Genomic DNA, 25,583 nt, shown 5'->3' with positions numbered 1-25,583 from the left:
TTAAAGTACAGTCCTTTGTTTCAAAAACTTCCACGACTGTGCTTTGACTTCTAATGGGCAGAACAGTTCTCAGAGCTATTGGAGGGGCTGTTCCCAGGGTATAATCCTCAATTTGGCTTGAATAAAATATTCCATTTCTTTCTTTGATCAACTGATTAACTTTTTGATCGCTGGGGGAAAAATGAAAACAAAACAAAACAACAAAAGGACGAGGGCAGAGAGAACAGATGTGTGCAGTGGACCACATTTCTTTCTGACTCTCTGGGCTCTTGAGAAAGAGGGGACCTGCAGCAGTGTCTCCCTTGGATGCTCTGACACTCCAGTGAGACTATTTGGATGAACCAACAAACATCTGGCTGCTGGAGAAACTTCTGGAGATGCCAAGACAATCGCCAGATAATTTGAAAGAAACCAGAGCCTCTGATAAAATTCCCGAGGCAAAGGCTCTCTTGGCTGTTTGCCGGTAGGACTTGAAACCTGCCCAGACTCCACAGAAAGGCTCATTATCGCCAAGGTGGCACTCGGTAGTTAAGAAGGTATGACGGAATGGTCCACGGCTGGTCTGCAGATAATGCTGGACCTGGGGGCTGGCTCTGATGGCTGCTCTAGGAAGTTTTGCTTATCAGATTAGAAGCACAAGGGCTTCTGAGAGGGGGAACTGAAATGGCCGGGAAACCTGAAACTGTCAAAGTCCCTGACACAAGACAGCCTTCTCACCACTGTATCTTTAAGAGGAAGGCTGTCAATGAATCCATATTCTGACTTCCCCCTGAAAAAGGAGAACTGTCACAAACTGCTACTTAATAGTTACCCAAAACTCTTATTCTCAAGGCCACTTTTTGTAGCCTTAATGCTGTAGCCATTACCTTGGAGGCTGGAGCCATCTACTATGCAAAGAAGCAAATGACGGTTCAAACAAATCAGCCACAGTCCATCCATCTATCTGCCCACCCACCCATCCTGCTTAATCACCCCTCATTCAAAAAGTATATCCATCCATCTCTCATCCATCAGTCATTTTATTCACCTATAAATGTATAATGCACTCACTGATTGAAAAATTCATTCATTCATCCATCCAATCATCTATTCACCCGCCATCCACCCACTTACTCATTCACCAGCTACTCATCTATTCACTTGACTAAACATTCATCCACCCTTTTATTCAACTAGCATTTACTCAGATTAATAACCCTGATAAATATTTGTTTAGCTCTTAGCAGTGTGCTAAGTACTTTACACAGACTGCTTCATTTAATTTTTAAAACAAGACCCTAAAGTAGATGTTACCATCTGCATTTTAAAGATAAGGAAACCGAGTCTCAGAGAGATGGAGTTATTTTCCCAAGGGCACACAGCTGGTTAGTGGCCGGGCCCAGCTCCCTTCTCCCCACTTGCTATCCAGTTAGTGGCAGGTCCTGGGCTGCGCCTGGGGAGACATGGGTGTGGCACAAACCAGAATACAATTCTTGAGATGCTCACAGCCCAGGGAGCTGGCAAACACAATAGCATCAATATATACAGTAGCCAAGACATGAAAACAACCTAAATGTTCATCGACAGATAACTGGATAAAGAAGCTGTGGTATATTTATACAGTGGAATACTATTCAGCCATAAAAAAGAACAAAATAATGCCATTTGCAGCAACATGGACAGACCTGGATATTGTCATTCTAAGTGAAATAAGCCAGAAAGAGAAAGAAAAATACCATATGGTGTCACTCATATGTGGAATCTATGAAAGAAAGAAAGAGAGAAAGAGAGAAAGAAAGAAAGAGAGAAAGAACGAAAGAACGAAAAAGAAAGAAAGAAAGAAAAAGAAAGAAAAGAAAGAAAGAAAGAAAGAAAGAAAGAAAGAAAGAAAGAAAGAAAGAAAGAAAGAAAGAAAGAAAGAACACTAATAAACTCACCTACAAAACAGAAACAGACTCGTGAACATAGTAAACAATCATCACTGGGGGAAGGGAGTGGGAAGGGATAAATTTGAGAGTTTGAGATTTGGACATGTTAACCACTATACATAAAAACAGATAACAAAACAAATTTCTTTTGTAGCACAGGGGACTATATTCAATATCTTGTAATAACCTTTAATGAAAATGAATATATATATATATGTATATATGCATGACTGGGACATTATGCAGTACACCAGAAATGGATACATTGTAACTGATTATACGTCATTTAAAAAAAAATAAAAAGTAAAAAAAAAGAGAAAATTAAAACACAAAGGTCTGTTGCCTGTTTTTGACCAAGGAGGACCTGACTTCAGGTTGACTTTCCCCGACTCACAAGGAAGGGGCAAAGCTGGAATTCATACTCAGGGCTGCATTATCCCAAAGCCACCTTTCAACTCAGCCAGGGTTACCTAGTCTTCATTTAGTTGGACCTTGCCGACGTTTTGCTGTTTCTTATACCTTCACGTTCTATTATTTGTTTAACATTTTTCTTCAGCTCAAAACCTGAAGCCGCCCCCTGAGCAGCAGCCTCCATGAGCTTGCATGTTGATGTGCCAATTACCCAGCTTCTCCTGGTACACACTGCGCTCTCCTAGGGCTGCTGTGAAAAACACTGCAGGCTGGGGGAGCTTAAACAACAGAGATTGATTTGCTCAGCGTTCTGGAGGCAGTAAGTCCAAGATCAAGGTGCCACCAGGGTTGGTTTCTGGTGAGACCTCTTTTCCTGGCTTGTAGACAGCCCCCTTCTGGCCACGTGCACCTCTGTATCTCTTCTTCTTACAAGGACACCAGTCCTATCGGATGAGAACCCCATAATTATGACTTCATTTAACCTTAATTACTTCCTTAAAGGCTTCATCTCTAAATACAGTCGCCGTGAAGGTTGGGGCTTTGACGTATGAATTGTGGTGGTGGCGGTGGGTAGGTGGGAGGCACAATTCAGTCTTTAACACACGTTAAAATAAGTTCGAGTCTGAAAATGTTCAACCAGGCGCCCTCTAAAATAATCCTGCGTGTCGTCAACAGAATGCTAAGGGGAACACTGCACTACCCAACGCTGACATTCACAAAACAGCAGTTGGAAGGGCTTGGTGGCTAGAGACGTAAACCCAGGTGCAGGGAGAGGGTCGGGGTAAGGAGCCAGAAGAGTCCCCGGTGTGGTTGCAAAGTCCTAACTCCAAGTTGCCCCCCAGGGGCACTGATTAGCCGGAGATGATGGAGCAAAACAGGTGTCTGGGTAGATGGGACCCAAGGAAGGAACCATATTCGGTTCTCCTAGAAATGGACTCACTGTCTACGAATTAGATGCCAGCCAGGCTGGAGCCGTGTCCCATCTGCTGCAAAATGAGGGGTGGCCTTTGCTGCGACCCTGTTGTGTCTGCGGTGGTTGCCTCCCTGCTGTGACCCGCTGGCCGGGGGTCTGGGTGGGACAAGCACTGGCTGCCCCACAGTGAAGTCATTGCCAGTAGTCCCTCCCTTTGTGGCCACTTGTCACTGCAGGAGGCTTCTTGGCTGTTTCACCTGCGTCCGTGATGCTGGAATGAAAACCCGAGAGATCATCACGTCCTCAGGAGCATAAGAAAGGATTCACATCCTAAGGAAAGTCTAACCCAGATCAGAGAAGCAAACTGGGGGATAATAATAAAGGCCGTTGTTATTGTTACCCTGAGTCCTTGTGGGTGGAGGGCTTATGATGTGTCAAGCACTGGGCTGGTGCTCATATGAGTCAGGGGTCTCACGTGCAGGTGACTGCAGGGACCACCCTGCTAACGGGATTGAATGAAGACAGCCAGGTGATGTGAACGGGTGAGAATGCGCCCCATCCGAATGGGACTCCCGCTGCGCAGCTCCGGGCCAACGCGTGGACCATGTTGGGATGTGGGCCCCTGTGGCTAGAACTTTTTGATTTTTCAAAAGAGATCTGAAATCTGCATTTTTCTTCGAGAGCAACTTTTTAAAAAAAAAAGTATATTGGCGATATGACATTTTTTAAACATGAAAACAGGGTCCAAATAAAATACAGCCGTGGGTCGTGTCTGCTCCTTGGGGGCTCTCCAGAATCCTAAGGCTGACTGATGCCTGACTCCCGCCCCAGATCGGCACCTCCTGCTCCACCTGGCACTGACTCGTTTATTTCTTTGTCCTTCCTTGTAGGCTGGGAGCAGCCCGAGGGCTAAGACCGCACCTTTGTCCCCTGCGCGTTCTCTGTGCCGCTTGGACCTGGCACAGAAGGCACGCCGAGGGACTGCTGGGCATTTAGCTGAATTAAAGCCCAGAGCTCAGCTGCAGAAGGGCTGAGTCACCCAGGCTCTCTTTGGCTCTGGGAGATTTCTAGAAATGGTCATCCTTCCTTTAAGCCAATCTTTATCTTGCCTGGGGCTGGGTCGGCCAGGTGGGGGGTTACACGGGGTCTCTATGCTTCCCTGCCCACTCACTGCCAGCTTAGATCACCTTGTTGCCTCAGACTCTGAGCCTTTGCAACAAATGCTAGTCCTTTGGCTGGAATCACCCTTCCTACACATTTCTTTGCTTGGCCAACTCCTAGTCTCTCTTCAGACCTCAGCTTAGGCAGACCTCCTTTCAGAAGCTTTATCTCCCATCTGACAAAACGAATCCAAATCTCTGCTACAGGGAAGGCTACCGTGTGTTATTATTGTCACCCTTCAAGTCTCTATCTATCCAGTCAACGGTAAGTTCCTCCAGGGCAATGACTCCAGCATCCTCCTCACATCTAGTGTGATCTCTGTCATCGACCTGTTTTTAAAGGCAAATCTGTGAGTTTTCTGCCTCCAAAGGTGTCAGACCCAAGTTGGAGAGCTCTGGGGGGCCAGGATTGGAGGGCAACTTGACCTGCCCATCGAGGACTTGGGGATGGACAGCTCCCACTGTAGAGGGTGGTCCTTGCGTCTGTCCAGCGTGTGTCTGTGACTGACTCCAGCCTCATTGCCCATGGCGACCACTCTCTCTCCTTCTCTAATGTCATCTTCCCCTGACAGCAGTCTCAGAGGTCCCCGGCCAGGCCGGGCTGTGTCAGATGGAGGGAAGTGGTGCTCTGCTGCCTCGGGTTACTGCCCGAGCCCCTTGGGACGGAGACCACACTTCATCACCTCGATTCCTCCAGTGCCAAAGGGAGATCTTGGCTTAGCTTCTTTGGCTTAATTTACCAAATTCAATCAAATGGCTTCTAAAATCCAATAATCTCATTTCCCCTCACCCCCACCCCCGTTTGACCAAACAAGTGAAAACAAAGGCTGACACTTCTGTCTTAGATTTTCTTCTTACCCCTCTTACCAGTTTTCCCCGAGACTGTGCACAAGTGACATATGGGATGCAAAACAGAGCATGAGAAAATTTTGAAAAAATCCAGTTGGGCTAATTTTGACCCTGCCTTTTATAGCTCATTATCTTGCACAGCCTGCAAATTAACTGTAGTTAAGCTTTATGCACAACATAAAGTTACCGGGTATATTTCTGCCAATAATATCATTGCGTGTCCAGATGTCCCGCCTCGACCATGTTCTGTGAAGAGCCCGAGACCTGCAGGGACGTCACCATCTAGACAGGTTTAAGACACTCTGCCCCAAAAGCTTTTTCCATTCATTCTTTGATCTGTGTGAACATCTGTGTCGAGAAATATGATTGGCTTTTCTGATAAGATCAGAAGCTTCTGTAGACGTTGGGAAGCTTGCAGGCCTGAGAGATGCAGCTCTGCTGAGGGACACTGGGACTCTGGCCAAGTCAGTGCATAACATGATCAGATCCATAAAATATGTGGTTGCCCTGAACGATCTTTACATTTTCCTGCAGGAGCCTGGGATTCACTGAAACATGACATCACCTCACGTACTTTTGCTCAGTAAGCGTTCAGTGTTCATACATCCCAGGCCCCAACACAGACGCGTAAGAGGCAAACCTCTTCTATTTGGCCTGAAACTCACCTTAATGCCTATTTCCAGCCTCCATTCTCCAGTCCATTCTGGATGATCTCAGCTGACTCCAGGTGATCTTGATCAACTTAGGGTCTCTTCAACCAAGTCAGGGGCTGCCTCACTCCCCCTTCTCCCCTACTGTATCTACATTCTCAGAGGCTTACGCAGGGCCATGGCATGCTGGGGATGGGTCCTCTGTTCCTGGGTGGCCCTTTGTCCAAGCCGGTGTGATCTGAGCGTCCACCACTTGATGCCATCCTAGGTTGTGCTTCCCCACACATGTCTGGCGTCCTCACTCACTCCTGACTCTTCACTCTCTCCAGGTCCTGTCCCAGTGTCTACCTCTGTCCCTCTCATGGGAATAGGGACAGTTCTGGCCACAGGAGATGCTGAGTGCCGGTTTCCATCCTTCATATCTCTTTATCTAGATATGACATGTCACCATTTTTACTCCACTGAGCCTGAGGGACAAAAAGCTAAACATGCTTGCCACCTCCCTTGTCCTCATCTAGAAAGCAAGAAACAGATCCTGTCCACTCCCAGATCACCCCCAAATTTACCCGGGATTTCCACACCCTGTGGTCTGTTCACTCCCCCAGGGCTCAGCTTTGAGGGAAGGGCAGGTGCTGGGTGCCTTCCTCAAGCATCACCCACATTTTTGTCTGTGATCCTTCCTCTACCCATCCTAGTCCTTGTTTCACATTCTTATCGAGAATCCCATTTCGGACTCCAGAAGAAGGCATGAAGTCCTGGTTTGGCCTGAGCACGTGTTCAGCGATCACCAGGACTTCTTTAGAAAAATCTAAAGATTTGACTCCTTTGTTCATGGTTCCATTGTGTCAGCCTTCTCTTGAGGCCCTAGGGGCCCACAGCCTGAATGAGGAAATCTTTGGAAAAATACGTATCTGCAAATCTATCAAAATATCACCCCACTGGGGTTTTATCTGAGGGACAGTGGCTGGAGTAAAAAGAGTCTGGATCTGATGGTTTCCTCTTGTCTCACTCACCTTTCCAGGTTCCTAAGCGGCTGTGAAATCTGCAGAAGGTTTGCAAGAGGGTACTGCGCGATTCAAACCTGGCACGGTTGAGCCGGAGCTGAAACCATGGGAGGAGGAGGGGAAAGAGAGTGCGTTTTCTCCCTTCCATACCCGAGGCTGTGTTGCCACGCCATCTGGAGCCAGAAGGGGAGAATGGGGCTGAATAAATATAAGGTGGAAACGCACAGAGCGTAAATGCATGAAATTGGCAATGACTAATTCATCATCCCACAAATCTGTCTTTACAAATTGAAATAAAAATCAAGCCGGTTTGAGCAATATGGAAGGAGTGCAGCTCTTCCAAGAATAGCGAATGAAAGGGGGGAGGGGGATGAGGAACTGATTGGAAAATATGCAGATTGATGGAATTGGCAGAGTCAGAGGACACTTCAGAGTGACTAGTGTGCTGATTGGGGTGCTTTGGGAAGCACTAAGGCAGAGTCAGGTTGTTTTCTTTTTAAAAAATAATCATGAAGCCGACTCAAAGAGCCCAGCGCTTCCTAACTGGAGGCCCGGGTCTGCAGTGTCAGCTGCGCCTTTGTGAATGGTGACAAGTGCCTTGCGCCAGTACGCCCTACGCTGTCTTAGATGCGAGCCTGGCATCAGCTATTTTAGTTACTTACTCATGCATTCTACAAAGATTTGGGATCAGCTACTCTGTACCAAGCACAGTGGTGGGTGTTTGGGACACAAAGAGGAATCAGGTACATTCCCTGACCTTGAAGACCTGGGGGGTCTAATAAGAGTGAGAATGTATGTTGGGTTCCATGGAATAATCACTACAATATGGGGGCATTCAGCCGAGTGATGCTGCAACACAGCAGAAGGACAGATGCATTATCACAACAGAACAAATCGGTGGGGATGGGGCTTCATAAAGAAGGCTGACATTTGAGCTGAATTTGAAAGATGCAGAGAATTTTTCCAGATGGAGAACTAGGCAAAGGGTATTTGAGGCAGAAGTAACAGCATAAGCAAAGGCGTGGAGGCGCGAAAGTATTTAACACAGTTTCTGGGAACGACAGGATGCCCGGTAAATAGCTCTTCCTGAGCCTGCCCACCTGAGAGTAATTGCTGGGTGGGCTTGGGAGGCAGGAAGCTTGGGTTTCCAAAGCTCAGTAGCAGTGGTGGCGGGAATGTTCATGATGGTGGTAGAGTGTGGGACGCATCGGTACTGATCACATTTCTCAGCTTTTTGGATATCCGGGTTCCTGGGGAATGATGACAACTGCCCTAGATTTTAACCTCCCCACATCTTCTAAGCTACAGACCAAAACAAAACACCCCAGTCTGTAATGACAGCTAGAAAGAAGACCTCACATTCCATCTTGCATGTGAGTCAAGAAACAGACACTTTACTTTGTCAAAGCTGGAGCCAAACCCAGACCCATGCAGGGAGAACCACGGGGGCTGCGTAGAAGGACAGAGTGTGAAGAAGGGACCTCGCAGTGACAGAACCCAGATCACACTGACAAGGTTCAGCCAGGAGAGAGACCCCCCCACCGTCAGTGTGGAATTACTGACAGCAGGTTTGAAATGTGATGGGAGAGCAAATAGGAGGGGCTTGGAAGGAAAGAGGACCAGAGGGACGGTCATGGGAATGCACAGGATTTGTAGACACTAATATATACATAAAATAGATAAACAACACAATTATCTTGTAGAGCACAGGGGACTATATGCAATATCTTGCAGTAACTGAAAAAGAATATGAAAATGAATATATGTATGTTCGTGTGTGACTGAAGCATTGTGCTGTACACCAGAAATTGACACAACATTGTAAACTGACTATATTCTTCAATTATATATATATATATATATATATATATACATAAAAAAGAAGAAAAAGAAAAAAAAATCCCAGATGGAGGAAGTGCCAAAAGTTGTGCCCCATCCTCCTTTCCGTGCCCTTGATGAGTAACTTCCCGGATAAACGGAGGCCTCCAGCTGGGAAGAGGACCCCCTCCGGGGAAGTCTGTCCGTCTGACAGCTGTTGTCACTCGTCAGTCATCCATGCCGTGCACAAGGCTGAGGAGAGGGGAATGAAGGAAGCCGCCTTTGCTGGGACACTAAACAGGGACATGATATCAAAGTCCCAGCAAGGAGACCCTCTGGAACAGAAATGCAGTCAAGAAGAAGAGGTCTAAAGAAACCTCAGTTTGTATCAAGATAATAAGAAAAAAAGACAACAGCCCAAAATGAGTCTTCATGTTAAGACTGGGAGCCTCTGGGATGTAGCCTCATGGTACCATTTTCTTCCAGCTCCTAATGGTCGTGGAGGTGTAGGCACAGCCAGGTCCCTTCTGAAACATGCCCACAGCACTGCAGAAGCCCTGTGCGCCTCCTTCACAGTCAAGGTGACCAAGGTGAGGAAACTGACCCAGAGCCACGGAGATACAGGGACCGAGGGTGAGGAATGGCATTTCAGTCTTGGGTGCCCAATACTGGCTTCCTTACACGACCTTTCTACCAGCCAGGTGTTGGATTTGTTCTCCAGGGCTTCTGTATTAACAGAGTGCCACATACGGGGTGACCTAAAATAACAGGAATTCATTCTTTCTCAGTTCCGAAAGCTGGAAGTCTGAAATGAAGGTGTCAGCAGGGCCATGTTCCACGTGAGACTCTGGGTGGAATCCTTCCTTGCCTCTTCCTGGCTTCCCATGGAGGCTGGCAATCTTCGGCATGCCTTGACATCCAGCTGCATCACTTGAATCTCTGTGCCCTCTCCTGCATCTTAACATCATCTCAGAAGGGCACCAGCTGTCTGGGATTAGGGGCCCACCCTACTCCACTACAACTTCATCCTGACCAATGGTCTCAGCAATGACCCCATTTCCAAATAAGATCATGGTCTAAGATACTAGGGGTTAGGATTTCAACATGTCTTTGGTGGGGGTGGGGGGCACAATTCAATATCTAGCAGGTCTCTTTCCTTTGCAAAGAACAGAAACCGACCCAGATCCACCTCAGTAAAAATGGAATTGGTTGGCTTCAGTGACCAACAAGTCTAAGGTTGAAATCTGGCCAGAAATGCATGCATCTGAATGTTTGGGTGGTATTATGGGAACTCTGCCTGCCTCTCCTTCTCCCTTTCTCTCTTTCTAGTCTGTTTCTCTCTGTGTCCCTCCACCCCTTTCCTTTAGGGAGGCTATCTTGATATGGTGGCCCTAAGCAATCTCACACTTACATTCTATTAGTACTACTTTTTTTTTTCTCTTTCCTAGTAGGTCCAGTAGGATCCCAGGACAAAACATCACTCGATGGCTTGGGTGCCCATCTGGAGGCAAACACTGGTACAGCCTAGGGAGGAATTAGGTGTCCTCAAAGAAAAATTATCATTAGACCTTAAAAAAAAAAAAAAAGAAGACCTCATTAGATACCTTGGGAGCATGATTTGTCTTATGAGTTCATGTATAACATTGCTGGGAAGCCAGTGGAGCCAGCTTTCTTGGAACTCTTTATCTGTAGAACTCTCCACAGTGTTTTATATGTGAGCAAACTCTCAGGCACCATGGCTGGGTCTGTTTACTGAGATCCAGGCAAAGCTTTTCTATTAGTCACCTTTTCCCTTATTTCTATGGCAACTGTGAGAACGGGGGCCTTGTTTCTACGTGGGTTGTGCTGTTTTTAATCTGGAACCACGTTAGAGCTATTCAGCTGGGGTTGAATTTGGGTGGCAACTAAATTCATGGGATGAGGAGGAAATTCAGGACCAGCAAAATCACAGTAGAAGAAAAAACCCTGTTCACTTCATTTTCAGTCTCTCAGTGCCTCCCAAACTAAAGAGAAGAAGAACATTTCTCCACCCTCTTTTCCTTAATTTTCTGAGATTTGGAGACAGGAATGAGCTATAGGAAGTAAGATATTTAGAAATCACTTCCGATCTTAGAGGTGTCTCTCAGTTGCTCTTGAGAGATACCTGGAGAAGTGGTTTTGGAGTCAAATAAAAAATAATGTCCATTTTATAAGCATTTAGTGCAAGCACTGTGCTAAGGAATTATGTATTAGTTAGCTACTGCTGCATAACAAGTCATTTCAAAACATAATGAGTTAACAAGCACAATTTATTATGTCAGTTTTTGTGTTCAGGAATCTGGTCATGGCTTAGCTTAGTCTCTGTATCAGGGTCTCTCACCTGGGTGATCAAGGTGTCACCCAGGGCTGTAGACATCGCCAGGCTCAACTGGAGAAGGCTTTACTTCTGAGATCACTCCTGTATTATTGACAGGATTCAGGACCTCATGAGTTATTGGACTGAGAAACTCAGTTCTTCACTAGCTGTTGACTGGAGGTCACCCTTAGTTCCTTGACACATAACACTTGTATAATCAAGATAAGCATGAGAAAAGAGCCAGCAGAAGAGAGAGAGAAAAGTCCCAGTCTTGTGTAATCTTACCTAAGAGGTGACATTCCATCACTTTTGATGGGATGAGATTACACCAAGGTGTAACCACCAGGAAGTGGAGATCATGGAGGCTGTGCCAGAAATGCCTCCCACACCCAGGCTTATGTTACTAGCATCTTCTACTACCCATGGTCCCATAGTCCATACCCATCCCCCTCCTCAGACAGATCTGGATGTAGACATGAACCTCTCTGGGCCGTGAAAACTAACCCCCCATCCCGAAATGTCAGTAGGAATTAAAAAGGAACACTGATTCCCCACCTGTATCACTTCCCTGTGGAGAGACATCAGCAGGGCACCCTTGGCCTTCTCCCCAGTTTTACCCTCTCCTCCAGGTGGGAGGTTGGGGAGGTGATGCTGGCTCAGACCCAGCCCCTCTCTCTCCTTCACATCTGCCTTCAGGAAGAGATTATTTTGGTCTCCTTGCTTGGCCATCTTAGCAGAGCTCTGCCTGAAGTTTGGGTGAGTAAATTCAACTCAGGGGTGTTGTAACAGATCCTTTGTTACACCTAAGCCATGCCCTCAGTGGAGATTTTTCAGTAATAAAGCAACCCTTTGATCTCCACGTCTCTGATTCCCGTTTCTGTGACATGCAGAAGGTGGATGGTGCTACCTACCAAGAGTGACACAGTCTGACCTAGGTTTTCAAAGGGCCCCTCATCTTCCCTGTTGGGAACAGTGTGCAGGGGCAAGGGCAGAGTCAGGGAAGCCTGAGGGAGGCTTTTGCAATCATCCAGGTGAGCGAGGATGGTGGCTGGTCCAGGCTGGTGAGGCGTGAGGAGACTGTGAGTCGATGCTAAGAGTAGAGCCTGACAGGAGGAGCTGATAGATTAGGGATGGGGAGGGTGAGAAAGAGGTAAGCCAGGTCCCTGTGACTCGCACAACTGAAGGATGGATTTGCCACCAGCTCAGATGGGGGTGGTTGCAGATGGAGCCAATTTGTAGGGGGGTAGGTGGGGAGAGAAGGAGTTCAGATATGAACTAGTCAAGCTTGAGATGCCTGTTAGACAATGTGGCAGGCAGAATAATGGCCCCTAAAGATGTCCACAACCTAATTCCAGAACCTGTGAGTAGGTTACCTTACATGGCAAAGTGGAATTAAGGCTGCAGTTGGAAATAAGTTGACAAATCAGCTGAGCTGACCTAAAAATAGGAGATAGTCCTGGCTCATCCAGATGAGCCCTATGTCACCACATGGACCCTTAAAAGTGGAAGGAGGAAGAAGAGTCAGTGTCAGAGCGATGCCGTGTGAGACTCAACTGACCATCGCTGGCTTTCATGATGGAGGAAGGACCACAAGCCAAACAGAGCAGGAGGCTCCTAGAAGCTGGAAAAGGCAAGGACAAGGATTCTCCTCTAGAGCCTCCAGAGGAAGGAAGCCCTGCCAACATCTTGACTGTAGCCCAGTAAGACCCATTCTGGACCTCTGGCCTCCAGGACTGTAAGAATAGATCTGTATTGTTTTCAGTGAACAAGTTTGGGGCAATTTGTTACAGCATCAATTGGAAACTGATACAGACATCTCAGTGGCTGCCTCGTGCTGGTGGATAAATACATAAATAATAGAAAGTAATCAGGCAGTGAGAACCAGAAGGAGAGATGAAAGATAGAGAGGCAGAGAGAGAAACAGAGAGACAGAGAGACAGAGACAGAGAGCTGGAGAGTTGGAGGTAGGACATTGGCTCCTGTACCCCCTCCTTCAAAAGCTAACCCATTATTATTCTCCAACTATGTTTGTAATAAATTCTTTTTCTGCTTAATCTAGTTTGGGTCAGTTTTCCTTAAGTCACCACCAAATTAGTCCTGACGCACACCACGACTGTGGCGAGGTTTGGATGAGACACCATCTGTGAAGTGCTCCGCTGATGCTCAGAGCTTTCTGGAGGCTGTAGGTCATTAGAAGTCGTTTATACTGTTCAGAGCCGACACCACTTTTCTCCTCTCTCCTCTGCTTTCCTTGTCACCAGCCAGGCTGGAGGCCTGGGGGACTTGGGATTGGGGAGAGGATGTAAGTCTGCTCTTTGATTCCTTCTCCCTGCCCTGATCTGGTTGGACAGTGAGCTCTTGCCATCTGTCTCTGAGACACTTCCTGTCTGCTCCCTCTTCTGGGGACAAGAAAAAGGAGAGAGAGAGAGAAGAGGACAGATATCTCAAGGCACTGTCTTCTCTTGTTCTCCTTGATCTTTTGATTGTCACTGCTTCTCTGGCCAACATTGATGGGGCTTTGATGGCCTCTGTGTGGAAGGTGCTGGAACATGGAAGGTGCTCACATGGGCATGCATTTGGGTCCTGGAGGAGGAGAGGGATGAAGCCCCTGCACTCTGCATTCAGATGATGGCTCAGAATTCCAAAGAGCGCCTCTTCTTTGCCCTCTTATCTTCTGCTTATGCAGACCTGGAGGCATGGGATAAGCTTGGGGTGGTTTTACGGTGCCCTGGCTTCCTTTATTATGATCCCTCAAGGGCAGTCTAACCTTGTCATCTGAGGGCCCTGGTAGATCGGCCTTTTGTGACCCTCCCGGACCCTGAGCTCTGAGATGACAGGGAACTCGCCCACTTCATTTCCATGCCACATGGCATGAAACAGATGCCAGTGTGCACCTGTTGAATGAATAAATGAGGGCACTCGGTGATTTTACAAAGGAGAGAAGTCAGAATAAAATGAGCTGGGTTGGATCCAGGGAAAGGGAATACAGAAGAATCCATCACCTGCTCGAGTTGTTGACAAAGGATGGAAAAGCAAGTTTCAGTGATGCACAGCTGAAAGCAGGGATGGGAGAGAAGCTACAGCTTCCTGTTTCTACCCGCACTGAGTTAGGAATATACAAGAAAACATCACAGGGCATTCCTTATTTCCTGTAATCCTTGCAACCACCCTCTGGGAGCAGGCATCGTTGACTTGTTGTGCCAATATGAAAATGGACTTGAGGGGAGAAGTGCCTGCCCCAGGACACGCAGATGGTGGGTCTGGTGTGCAGACTCACAGCTGCCCCTGGACCTTCCATGGCCCCACTGACGGCAAGAATCACCAGAGTCACTTAACTTAGAAAGAAGACTCAAGCTGGCAGCTCTTCTCAGCTATTCTAGGAAGTGAGACGAGGCCAGGGCAGCTGCGTCAGAAAATATCTCTGCCTCGAGGTTTGAAGATCCAGGAGTTCTCTGACCTCAAACCTTCAGAGCCTCTGAAATGACTTAAAGAGACAGCTACAAGCTTCTCCAGCAGAGAGAAGATGTTTCTTAAAAGCTCCTTTTTTCTTGTTAATCTTGAATCCTGGTTGGCTGTTTCCCTAGTCCCCCTCCACCGCCACTCAATTTTTTTCTTACAAGTTGGTCTTAAGAATGACAGGAAAGTGGTGGTGAACCAGATGATGGGCACATGGGAAATCACTGTAAATGTGTCTACTTTTACCAGTGTGGGAACATTTTCACGGATTGAAGTTCTCTAACCAGATGGATTTGTGTCCTGTGATGGAGGACAGCTTGGCTGTCAGATTCTCATGCACTCAGGGAAATATTATTTCTCAAGTCTGTTTAGATCAGGAGTCAGCAATCTACAGCCTGCCTATTTTTGTAAATAAAATTTCATGGGAGCACGGCCAACTCATTCATTACATACCGTCTGAATACCAAGCAAGGCTTCAACGACAGAGTTGAGTAGTTGAGATAGAGACCAAATGGCAAACCAGTCCTAAGATATTTACAATCTGGTCCTTTTAGAATATGATGGTGGTGGTGGTGATGATGATAATGATGATGATGGCAATGGTGATGGCAATGGTGATGGCAATGGCGATGATGATGATGGTGACAATGATGATGGTGATGATGACGATGATGGTGATGATGACGATGATGATGATGATGATGATGATGATGATGATGATGATGATGATGGCAATGATGATGGTGATGGTGACAATGATGGTGATAGTGATGATGATGATGATAGTAATGGTGATGGTGATGATGATGATGGTGGTGGTGTTGATAATGATGATGGCAATGATGATGGTGATGGTGATGGTGATGATGTGATGATGGTGATGATGATGATGATGGTGATAGTGATGATGATGATGATGTAACTGACTTATCTCAAGGTGAGCCAAGGAGACACGAGTGTTTCCTTGGACCAGATGTGGCCTCAGGAGCAGAGAAGGCTAGCTAAGAGTGGCTTTACATTCTGCTGAGAGGATCCCCTGGGAAGGGCAGCTGGCACTGAATAGAAGGGAGGCCAAGGAAACAGGGCCTGAGGAGAGAGAAGTCATCTAAATCAGAGGCAGTGCCATCATCGCACTTACAGCCAGAGGGTTCCCTTAGGACCAGCCCCTCCTTCTGCCTCGTGTCTTCCTCTCCTCCCCCCTGGCTACCTCCTCCTCCACTTTGAAGCCTCCTTGACCACCCAATGTACTGTTGCCACTTCCCTCGTCTCAACGACCCCTTGCATGGCCCAGATCACCAGCCAGTGTCGTTGCCAGGCCTTCATATGTGTTCCCCACCCATCTCCCTGGGCCTCTGTCCTTTTCCCACTGTACTCCCAGCACTTAACTCAGGTCTTGGCATGATGCTGTCTCTTTCCACAAAAGCTTGTAGTTTCAGTGTTTTCACCATATAGGTTCACAATTTTTGAAAGCAGTGCAGCCAAACAAAACTCATCTCTAAACTGAATTCATTGTACAGCTGCTTGTTTTGGGTAGATGTTCTAGGAAACTTTCTGAATTCCTAAACGGAGGGCAAAGACCCACAGCATCCAGAGCTCGAGAAGCCACAGGGAAAGGCCCAGAGGAGGAGAGAAGGCGGCAGACGGAGAGAAACGGAGTTTCTGTGGAATGAGGAGGGCTGCACGTCCAAGGCTCTTTGCTGGATGGCCCCTGTCTCAACAGCCTCTGTCCAAGGGCACAAACTCCGCCGTCACCAAGGGCAACGGACTCCCAGACTCCGCTGTACCTGAGGCCCAGAAAGAATTCTGCCTGTGAACGCAGAACATGAGCCCACCAGGTTAGGGATGCATGGCCAGGGCCCAAAATAGCACCCACGCGCCCTCCCTTGCCCCACTGGGAGGCTCCAAGGCTGAGTTCCAATATTTTGGTGTCACTGCCTGCAGGCTGCTCTGACTTCAACTTTCCTTCTCCGTCGTGTCCCTCCCCCGGCTCACTCTCAGCAGGAAAGCTGTGAACTCAATTCTTAATTAAGTTCCATGGTGCCAAAAATAACTACACACACACATACACACACGCATGCACACAGACACACACACACAGGCTCCGCTGGTCTTTTTCTCTGTGTATCTGACAAGGCTGACAGTGAAGGAGAGAGAATTGGTCCAGATGCCATAATCTGCCCGCTTTCCATCCCGCATCTTAACTCAGCCACAGTCCAGGGCCACGGAATGGAAGAGTTTTGGATGGTGACAAACTATGCAGGTTCATACCAGCCTCTGCCACATTCCTGCTGTGTGTCCCTGGGCAAGTCACTTCACCTCTCTGAGCTTTAGTTTCCTCATCTATAGTAAGGAGGATTTTACCCACATGACATTAAGTAGTCACCCAGTTAAATGGTTAATGTCCTGTTGACTCCCACTTTACAGAGGAGATTGAATTGGCGTAATGCAATGACTTGACCACAGACACATGGTGTGTTAGGGGTTCCAGCCAGGATTGCATGTACCCAGTTGGGTTAAAACCTGATCATGTCACTCAGCTGTTTAAACATCTTCATTGTTTCCTGTTGTTTTAGGGCCAGAGACCAAAATCATCGCCCATCCTCTCAGGCCCTGTGTGGCTTGATTCTTCCTCCCTGACCATCTTCCCTGGACCCCCATCTCCCACCTCCCTCTTTTATCACTTTCTCCGCTCCAGATACATTGCTTTTCTCTTCTGGAATGCACCATGTTCGTTCCTGCCTCAGGGCCTTTGCACATGCCGTTCTTGCTACCCAGCTCGTATTCCTCCATAGCCACTGCCCTTCCTCCACTCTTCACCCAATGCCTTCTCATCTCTCAGCTCTTGGTCCAAACTCCCCTTTGAAGCTGGCCTTACAGGGCCCCAGAGGTTCTTCTCATGTCTCCTACTTCCTGACCTTTGTAATGAAATATTTTTTGTGGGCTAATAATGACTGTCACTCACATCAGCCTGTGAGCTCCTCGGGAGCAGAAGTCTCACAGATCTTGTCCACCATATGATGCCTGGGCCTAGAACTGCATTGGTTGGAGGGGGATGGGCTTCACATATAGCTGTCACTATATAGAGATGGATGATGGAGTGGAACCATGGATGTATCCTCATGCTCTCTGAAAGGAATCGGCATGGCTTTGAAGACCCCATCCTCTTTGGTGTCAGCAGCTCCCCACTCCATGCGATGGCTCAGAGCCCTTGTCACGTGCTCCAGCGCCTTGCAGGTGAGCTCACCTGGCAAGTCCAAGGAATAACGAATTAATAAGCAACAGGCACTCTGGAAAAATACAGCTTGTTGTGCAAATGCAGCACCTCCACGGTGGAGCCCGGCGCGACTTCTGCTCTGTCACCCATCCCGTCCCCAGTCCCCATGCCAGTGTGTCTCCAGCCCCCACCCCTCCTGAACAGGGTCCCGGGCTCCAGCGGTGGTGGGGGTGGGGGGGCTCTGACGTCAGCACACAAGATAAAGATGTTTCCTTTTGTCCTTTGGCTGACAAGCCAGCCCCAGCAGGTTCTGCTGGCCCCGGAGGTGTCTCCAGCAGGGCTGCGGCTCCAGCAGTGCGGACTCCGGGAAGGGAAGGGGGTCTGGGCAGCAGAAGCCACAGCGCAGGTGGAGGGGTGGAGCGAGCTGTGTGCTGGGGCTTCGGGTTTCCTGGCTTTCCAGTCTTTGCGACTTTTAGGAGCAGGGAGGGAGGGTCTCTCTGCGTCTTTTCCCCATCAAACAAAACAAAACCAAACCAGAAAAACAAACAGAACGTCAAGGAAATTTTGGAAAACAGATGGAAAAAAAAAAATCTCCACCAATCTCGCAGCTGGAGGGTGCAACCTGGCACATTGTGTCGGCTTTGTCCACAGGCAGCTCTGTTTTTGCACAGCTCGGGCAGAATCGGTTTTGCTTCCACATTGTTCCTTCATCTGAGGTTGTGTGGAAGCATTTCCCAGGTGGCTCCATGCTGCTTCTAATCAGCAGTGTCAACGCCAGCAGGAGGCAGCTTCCCCCTTGCTGGCAGTGCCCTGGCTCAACTTCCAGCCCTCCTCCCCATCCCCCGCACCCCCGCCACGCCCCAAGTCCCTGCATGCCAGGCCCGTTATGGCCAGAATCAGGGGGACTGGGTAACCTTTCTCAGCCTCCCTGTCCTCATGTCTAAACTGGAGGACAAGCGCGTCCCTCCTGGGTGGGGCTGCCATGAGGCGGGACAGAGGATGTTCCTGCTCTAAGGCTGCCGGAACAAATTCCTGCAAACTGGGTGGCTTCACACCACAGAAATGTTGTTCTCGCCCAGATCAGGAGCCCAGATGTTCTTCAGGTGTTGGCTCCTTCTGGAACCACGCCTCTCTCCTGGATCCTGGTGGCTGCCGGGTGGGTGCAGCTGGCGATCCTCGGCGTTCTTTACAGACGCATCATTCCAGTTTCTACCTCCATCCTCAAGTCACCTTCTTCTCTGTGTCTCTCTGTGCCCGCTTCTCTTCTCCTAAGGACACTAATCACTAAGCCTGAATTGAACCTGGATGATTTCATCTTGACGTCTTTAGCTAATTACGTCTGCAAGGACCCCATTTCCAAGTAAGACCACATTCTGAGGTTCTGAGAGGATCTCAGGTTTTGGAGGACACCATGGAACCCACTGTACCATGACAACACAAGAGACATTGTTAGCACCAACTAATCCATCGCTACCAGCGATGGTAGATGCTCCATAAACACCAAATGAGTTAAAAGGCTGACTCACACACTGGGCACAGTTGGAGTGGCTGAAACCTCATCCCCTGGGCTGACATCAGAGCCCAGGACCCTGTGCAGGTGGGGGTCGGGGTGGGAGATGACATGCAGTGTGGGGAGATGGGGAGTAAGTAGTCTTAAGGGTCCACAAAAACATTTCAATTTATTTTAAAACAAGAAGCAAAAAATGAACATCATCGAGCCTGAATTATCTTTATACCAATTGCATAAAGTTTTAATCTTTTTTTAAGAGGAAGGGGTCATGCAGGCATGAATGCTTGGGATCCATGGATGTCCTGGTGGAGTCTTAACTCCTACGGGCAGGGCCCTGCGAGGGGCTTTCCGCTGTTGTCTCGTTTTATCCTAACAGCTTGGCAGGTATCACCATACCCGTCTTGGAGGCGCGAGGGAACTAGGGTTATGTGAAGTTGATCTGCACTAACCACAAGCCGGGGGCGGCTTTGGAGACCTCTGACTGATCTGGCCCCCAGGAAATGGCCCGATGAAAGCAGGGCACCTTAGGCTGCACTGAGCTGGGTCAGAGCTGAGTCTCCAGCCTGGCTCTCCTGACTCCAGATCTCCCACTCCCTGCACTCATGCCTCTCTCACCTGGAAGGCACGTGTTTCCACAAACACAAAACGGCATGGGGACTGGTTTCTCTGTCAACCCGCTACCTGATCTATAGACAGGCAATGTCCTGGCTGAGCCCCAGGAACCTTCCCGGGGGGAAGGCAACCTTCACAAGGCCAGTGACGCTCATAGCTGTTCAGCGGGAGCCCGAGGAGGGCTGTCCGAGGGCCCGCACCATCAGAGGAGCTGGCCCGTCCTGCGGGGCCCAGTGGGTCTGACCCTACACACAGACTCAGCCTCACCCTGCCCCCAGCCTGGATGGGTGCCGTGTGATCCCTGCCTCCGGGAGCACCCAGTCACGTGGCGACCCCAGGGGCTGATGGTCTGGGTGAGTCCTGAGCAATGGGCAGGTGAAGACAGTACATGTGTGTGTGGACAGGGTAGGTGGGAGCACACGTGTGGAAGGCGGGTAGGCACAGAACATCCCAGAGAAGGACCAGCAACTGTAGACTCTGGGGCAGGAAGACGAGGCCAATGAGATGAGGGAGCGAGGACAAGAAAAAAGCCAGGAAGGTGGGGGAGACAAGATGACATCAGGCCTTGAGGGCCTTTAGAGGAGCTTGGAGTTTATTCTGTGTACAGTGGAAGCTGCTGTAAGATATAAGCAGGGGAGTGACATACTTTGACTGTGGTTTTTCTGCAGTAACTCTGGCTGCTGCCGTGGAGATGAGATTGGAGGAGGTGAGAGAGGTGGAGGGAAAGCGGGGAGACCAGGTTTGGGGCTGCTGTCATCAGCTGGGTGGTGGGTACTATAGGCTCAGGCCACAATACCTGCAAAGGAAACGCCAAGAAGGATTTGGGACGTCTGGTAGAGGAGAAAGAGTAAGCGACTCTTCTGGGGAGACGGAGCTCAGAGGGCACGTCAGGGACAAACCACCCAAGGAGAGATGATGAGTAGGGTTTTGAAGACTGAATAGAAGTTTGCTCAGAAAGTGAAGGCTAAGGGGTTTCTCCCAACTATGAGACCCACGTGGGCCAAATCACAGAAGGGAAACCCTCAATGGCTGGATGAGGCTGGAATACAGAGAGTACAGGGGGGCCCGGCAGGAGGGGAAAGTGTTGGCAAGTCAGGGCCTCAAAGAGCCTCGAATGCCGTGTTGAATTTGGACTTGGTCCTAGAGAAGTAGGGAGCTGCAGGAGCCACATGCTTAGTTCACAGCTTGGATTCCAATGAAAGGACTAGGAACCGTTTTCCCAGGCAGAAGCCATGAATGAATTACTCAAATGCGCAGGAAAATCCATTTTAAAAAATCAAGAGTTGATAAAGACGCCTGGAGGAGCAATCCTGGCTTCTCCTGACTCCTCTCCTCACCGTCTGCAGATCCCCAGGGCAGAGGGACTAAAGCGGGGAGAAACGTCCGGGGGAGAAGCAGCGAGGATGGGCGGTCTCGCTGCCCTCTAGCCTCAGCCCAGCCGGAAGCGGGGATCCCACCCAACGCGAGAGCTGGTGGGATGATTTCCCATCCTCACCCTGATAAGCTTTTAAATTTTTCAGAGACACTTTTTTCTTAACCTGTGGGGGGGAAAAAAAAAAAAAGAATTAGCTCATGAGAGCCACTGTTTTACATCTAATGTTCCTAAGATGGAGCTAGATATATAAGAAAATGAGTCAGGGGAGGGTATAGCTCAGTGGTAGAGTGCATGCCTGGCACCCATGAGGTCCTGGGTTCAATCCCCAGTACCTCCATTAAAAATAAATAGGTAAACCTAATTACCCCCTCAAAATAAATAATTAAAAAGATATAACTTTTTAAAAACAGAAAACAAGTCAATTTAAAGACAAACCTTATGCAAATGGTAGTAGAAGATACCGATTGTAGTGTCAGGACTTGGATGTTGCGGGACACCGAGTTCTTTAAATTTTGGCGGGGGGTGGGGTGCCGGGGATGTGGTGGCTGTAAGTCTGGCGTGTGGGGCTTGGCGATCTGAGGTTTGCAAATACAGCTTTATAAAGGGACAGGGTGGGACCCCGGCAGAGTAAGGTGGTGATGGGGATGCAGGGTACGCGGACTTGCTCTCTGTGGAAGCTCCCTAGCTGTGTTCCTGCACGAGGCTCTGCGCTCACTGCCCTTCAAACACGCCCCGAGACAGCAGACTGCGGGGCTCAGGCCCTAAGTCCCATCACTGGTTGACACAGAAGCCCTTTCTACAGAAAGGACCGGCACGGGGCGCAGAGGGATGGAGAAACACCTTCCCTCTCACACAGTGAGACAGTGGTGATGCCAAGAACAAGGAGCATGAAATAACCAGCTTATTCCGTGCCAGGTCCTGCTGTGGGCACTTTACATGAAATTCATTGCCTGCTCCTCCCCCCAGCCCGTGAGCTTGGCAGTTCGTATCTCTTTTCCAGGTGAAGAAACTGATGCTCAGAGTGATCGGGCGAGTTGCCGAGGTGATCTGGCTGCGGCCGAGCCGGGATTCCAGCCCAAATCTGGCTGATTGACACCAAAGCCCGGAGTTGAAGTGAACGAGCCGAAGGCAGCGACGCCGCAGTCCGGAGGCCAGGCTGGGCTGCAGATGTGTTTGGTTTGGCTTGCTCCGAGCTTAATTCTTTTCTAATTGGTTGGCAACATGGAAGGACTGAGAGACTTCATATGAATACCCATCGTCCTGACTGCTCTAAGCAGAGCCGCTGATCTGGCCAAGCTGGGCCCACTTCTGCACCTGGCAGCACAGTGCCTTGACCTTGGACTTCCAGCCTCCAGAACCACAGGGCTGCCCCTGTGGCCAAAGTCTCTGCTCTGGGCTTTTCCACAGACCCCACCGGTCCCTATCACCCCCTCACCTGCCCACCTCACTCCTTTCTGGGGTCCGAGAGGCAGGAATCTGAGATCAGAATGTCCAATTTGCCTTGTCCCCAGTGGACACACGGAGAGCCCAGGCCGCCCTGAGAAGACCTGCTCCGTCTCCACTCAGCCTTGGCCCCCACTCACTGCCTGGAGCTTCTTTGTGTCCACAGTCACCCAGAGTGGGGAAGGCATGCATTCATTTCCTCCCACTGCTGCAACAATTTATCATGAATTCACTGCCTCAAAACAATACGTATTTATTCTCCTACAGATCTGGAGGTCAGGAGCCCAAAATACATTCCGCTGGTTAAAACCAAGGTATCAGCAGGGCTGTGTTCCTTCTTGAGTTCCCAAGAGGCTGTCTGGGTTTGTTCAGGCTGCAGATGGGGTGGCTCCTAAAGCACAGAAATTTATTTCTCACGGTTCTGGAGGCTGGAAGTCCAAGGTCAAGGCACCAGCCTAGCAGGGCGAGCCCCTCTTCCAGGTGACAGGCTTCTCACTGTGTCCTCACAAGGGGGGAGGGGCAAGGGAGCTCGGTGGGGCCTCTTTTATAAGAGTGCAAATCCCACTCATAAGAGTGGAGTGACCCTTTCTCCTCCCACCTCCTAATCCCACTGCATTGGGGGCTAGGATTTCAACAGATGAATTTGGGATGCACACTTTCAGACCATAGCAGAAGCTGTTTCACGGCCTTTCCCAGCATTTAGAGGCTGCCCACCCACATCCCTTGGCTTGTGGCTCCCTCTTGACCTTCAAAGCCAGCAGCGCAGCGTTTTCAGATCTCTCTCCCTGTTATAAAGACCCTTGTGGTTACACGGGGCCACCTGGGTCCTCAAGGGTCATCTCCCCAGCTCAACACCCGTCACTCACTCACACGTGCAAAGTCCCTTTACCAGGTCAAGTGCATATTCATAGCTTCTGGGGGTGAGGATGCTGACATCTTTGGGATGGTGACTCAGGCTCCCCCAGGGGACGGGTTCAAGGTTCGATATGAGCGCTCGGAAAAGCAGAGAGTGAAACTCATGGCTGTGTCGTTCTCAGCGCCCTTTTCCGACACCGTGCAGCCTCCTTGACAAGAAAACGTTTAAATCCTGATGTTTCATTGGCAGTGGGCAGAGAAGGGCAGGGTGAGGATTTGGGTAAAAGCTGAGTGAGGAAGCCCCCAAGCGCAGGGATCCTGGGGCTGCGGGGCTTCACTGGAGAAACACGGTGGGGTCCGTAACAGGAACACAAATGGGAGCGGGGCAGCTCTTGGGTCCTTGGCTGGGCCCCTCCCTGTGTTCACCAGCCCCACCCATCGCCATGGGGGGCTTCTGGCCCTCTCCCCGAAGGCCTCTCCAGTCTCTCCCCGCTCATCCACACTCCACAGAACTTTCCTAAAATGCAAGTCTGAGTGCTTCCCTCCAGACCTGCCATGGCTCCCAGGAGAAAATCCAAGCTCAGTGTCCAGCATCCCGAGGCCCATGATTTGGTCCCACTACCGTCTCATCCCTTTTGATCTGGAGAGAGCGCTGGGCAGGGGGCTGGGAGCTCAGAGCCTCCTGTGCCCTGATTGCATCAGACACATTCACATTCTGCATGTGAGTGGTTGCCCCTGCTTTATAAATGAGAAAAAAGTGCCCAGAGAGGTTGAGTGGTTTTCCCAAGATCACACAGCTAGGAAGAGGCAGACCTGAGGTTTGAATCCCGCTCCTTCAACTTCCCTGAGGCCTGACTCTGGGCCTGACAAAAGTGTGCAGGAGTGAGGACCACTGTGGGCTCTCGTCAGCATCTTCCAGCTCTGACTGTAGCTGGTGACGTGGGGAGATGTACATCCAGCAGAGGGTAAGGTTTGCAGCCTCGGAGACAGCCTGCCTGGGCCGGGATGCTGGCTCTGTTGACTGCCAAGTAATCTTCCCCAGGTGGGGCTCACTTTGGGTTCGTAAGACCCTGTCTGTCAGGAAGCATCGTAAATGGAAAGCCAGTGAGGTCGTCAGCCCCAGACGGGGTCCCTGATGCTGGAGGGATGATTCGTGGCACATGACTGGGACTTAAGACAAAAGCCTGCTGGGATGAGGCTCCACGGGGCACCTTGTCCCGCCCTGCCCTGCCCTGGGATGCAGTTCACAACCCTGGTGGCAGCAGTGACAGTCCTCTCTCTGCCAGCATCACAGCAAAGCCGAGGCACGCTGCCCTTTCTCTGGGCTGACCCCTCCTCTGCAGCTTCCTCTCACTCAAAAATGGGGGCAAGCCAGACAGGAGGGGTAACCCAGGCTCACCGCGACATGACAGCACCCTAGGGCTCCAAACCCATCAGTCAGTGCGGTCATTTCGTTAGCGGACCATGAGCAACCGCAAGTTCCCTGCATACCCCACACCGGGTGCAGCTGGCAGGACCACAGCTGGCCCGGCCCCACTGTTCACTTTATCCTGCCTGTGACTAGTATTACTATTTTCATCACCTCATTGGCAGGAGGAGCGGGGCCGGTGACCAGGGCGCGGTGCCTGGACGCTGCGGCCTCAGCCCGGGCCTCTGCTCCACTTGGTCAGGCCGAAGCTGCGCTCTCCGCTCTCCCCACTGACGGGCACACAGCAGCATCACGGTGACTCCAAAGCCCCCTTTCTCCATCACTTAAGTCTCCACACAGTTCAACTTTCTACTAAGTCAACTGTCTTAGTCCATCCTATTTCTGTTGTTAAAACATGCAAAGGATTTTCAAAACACAGACATGTCATTTCATGTGTATCAACTCCTTAACCAAATGCACTTTAATTGAAGTCTTGATGCGCGTAGATCAGAAACGTTCCTTCTTTTCTGAGCCTGGGATTCCGTGGCATGGGGGTGATGGGGATGGTGGGGGTGATGCCACATACTCCCTAAGGTTGTTTTGAATTTTCATTCATTCATTCAACATGTTGATTGAACACCGGCTATGTGTCAAGCAGATTGC

At 49.6% G+C, this 25,583-nt stretch overlaps 1 long non-coding RNA gene and 1 other non-coding gene across 2 annotated transcripts in view; both read left to right on the top strand.

Annotated features, from left to right (window-relative positions):
* Window positions 1-7,136, top strand: part of LOC116658973 — a 30,050-nt gene extending 22,914 nt beyond the window's left edge. The window contains exon 3 of the long non-coding RNA XR_004314206.1: window positions 6,912-7,136. This is a non-coding gene — a long non-coding RNA (uncharacterized LOC116658973). The remainder of the gene's footprint in view (window positions 1-6,911) is intronic.
* Window positions 7,137-21,479: 14,343 nt separating this feature from the next.
* On the top strand, window positions 21,480-21,551 carry TRNAA-GGC. The gene has a single exon. It is a non-coding gene; the product is annotated as a tRNA-Ala (tRNA).
* Window positions 21,552-25,583: the final 4,032 nt, after the last annotated feature.

This window comes from Camelus ferus, chromosome 22 (genome assembly GCF_009834535.1).
Source record: "Camelus ferus isolate YT-003-E chromosome 22, BCGSAC_Cfer_1.0, whole genome shotgun sequence".
NCBI classification, from domain to species: domain Eukaryota; kingdom Metazoa; phylum Chordata; class Mammalia; order Artiodactyla; family Camelidae; genus Camelus; species Camelus ferus.
Note: the sequence above shows the minus strand (reverse complement) of the source record. Positions and strands in the feature narration are given on the sequence as shown.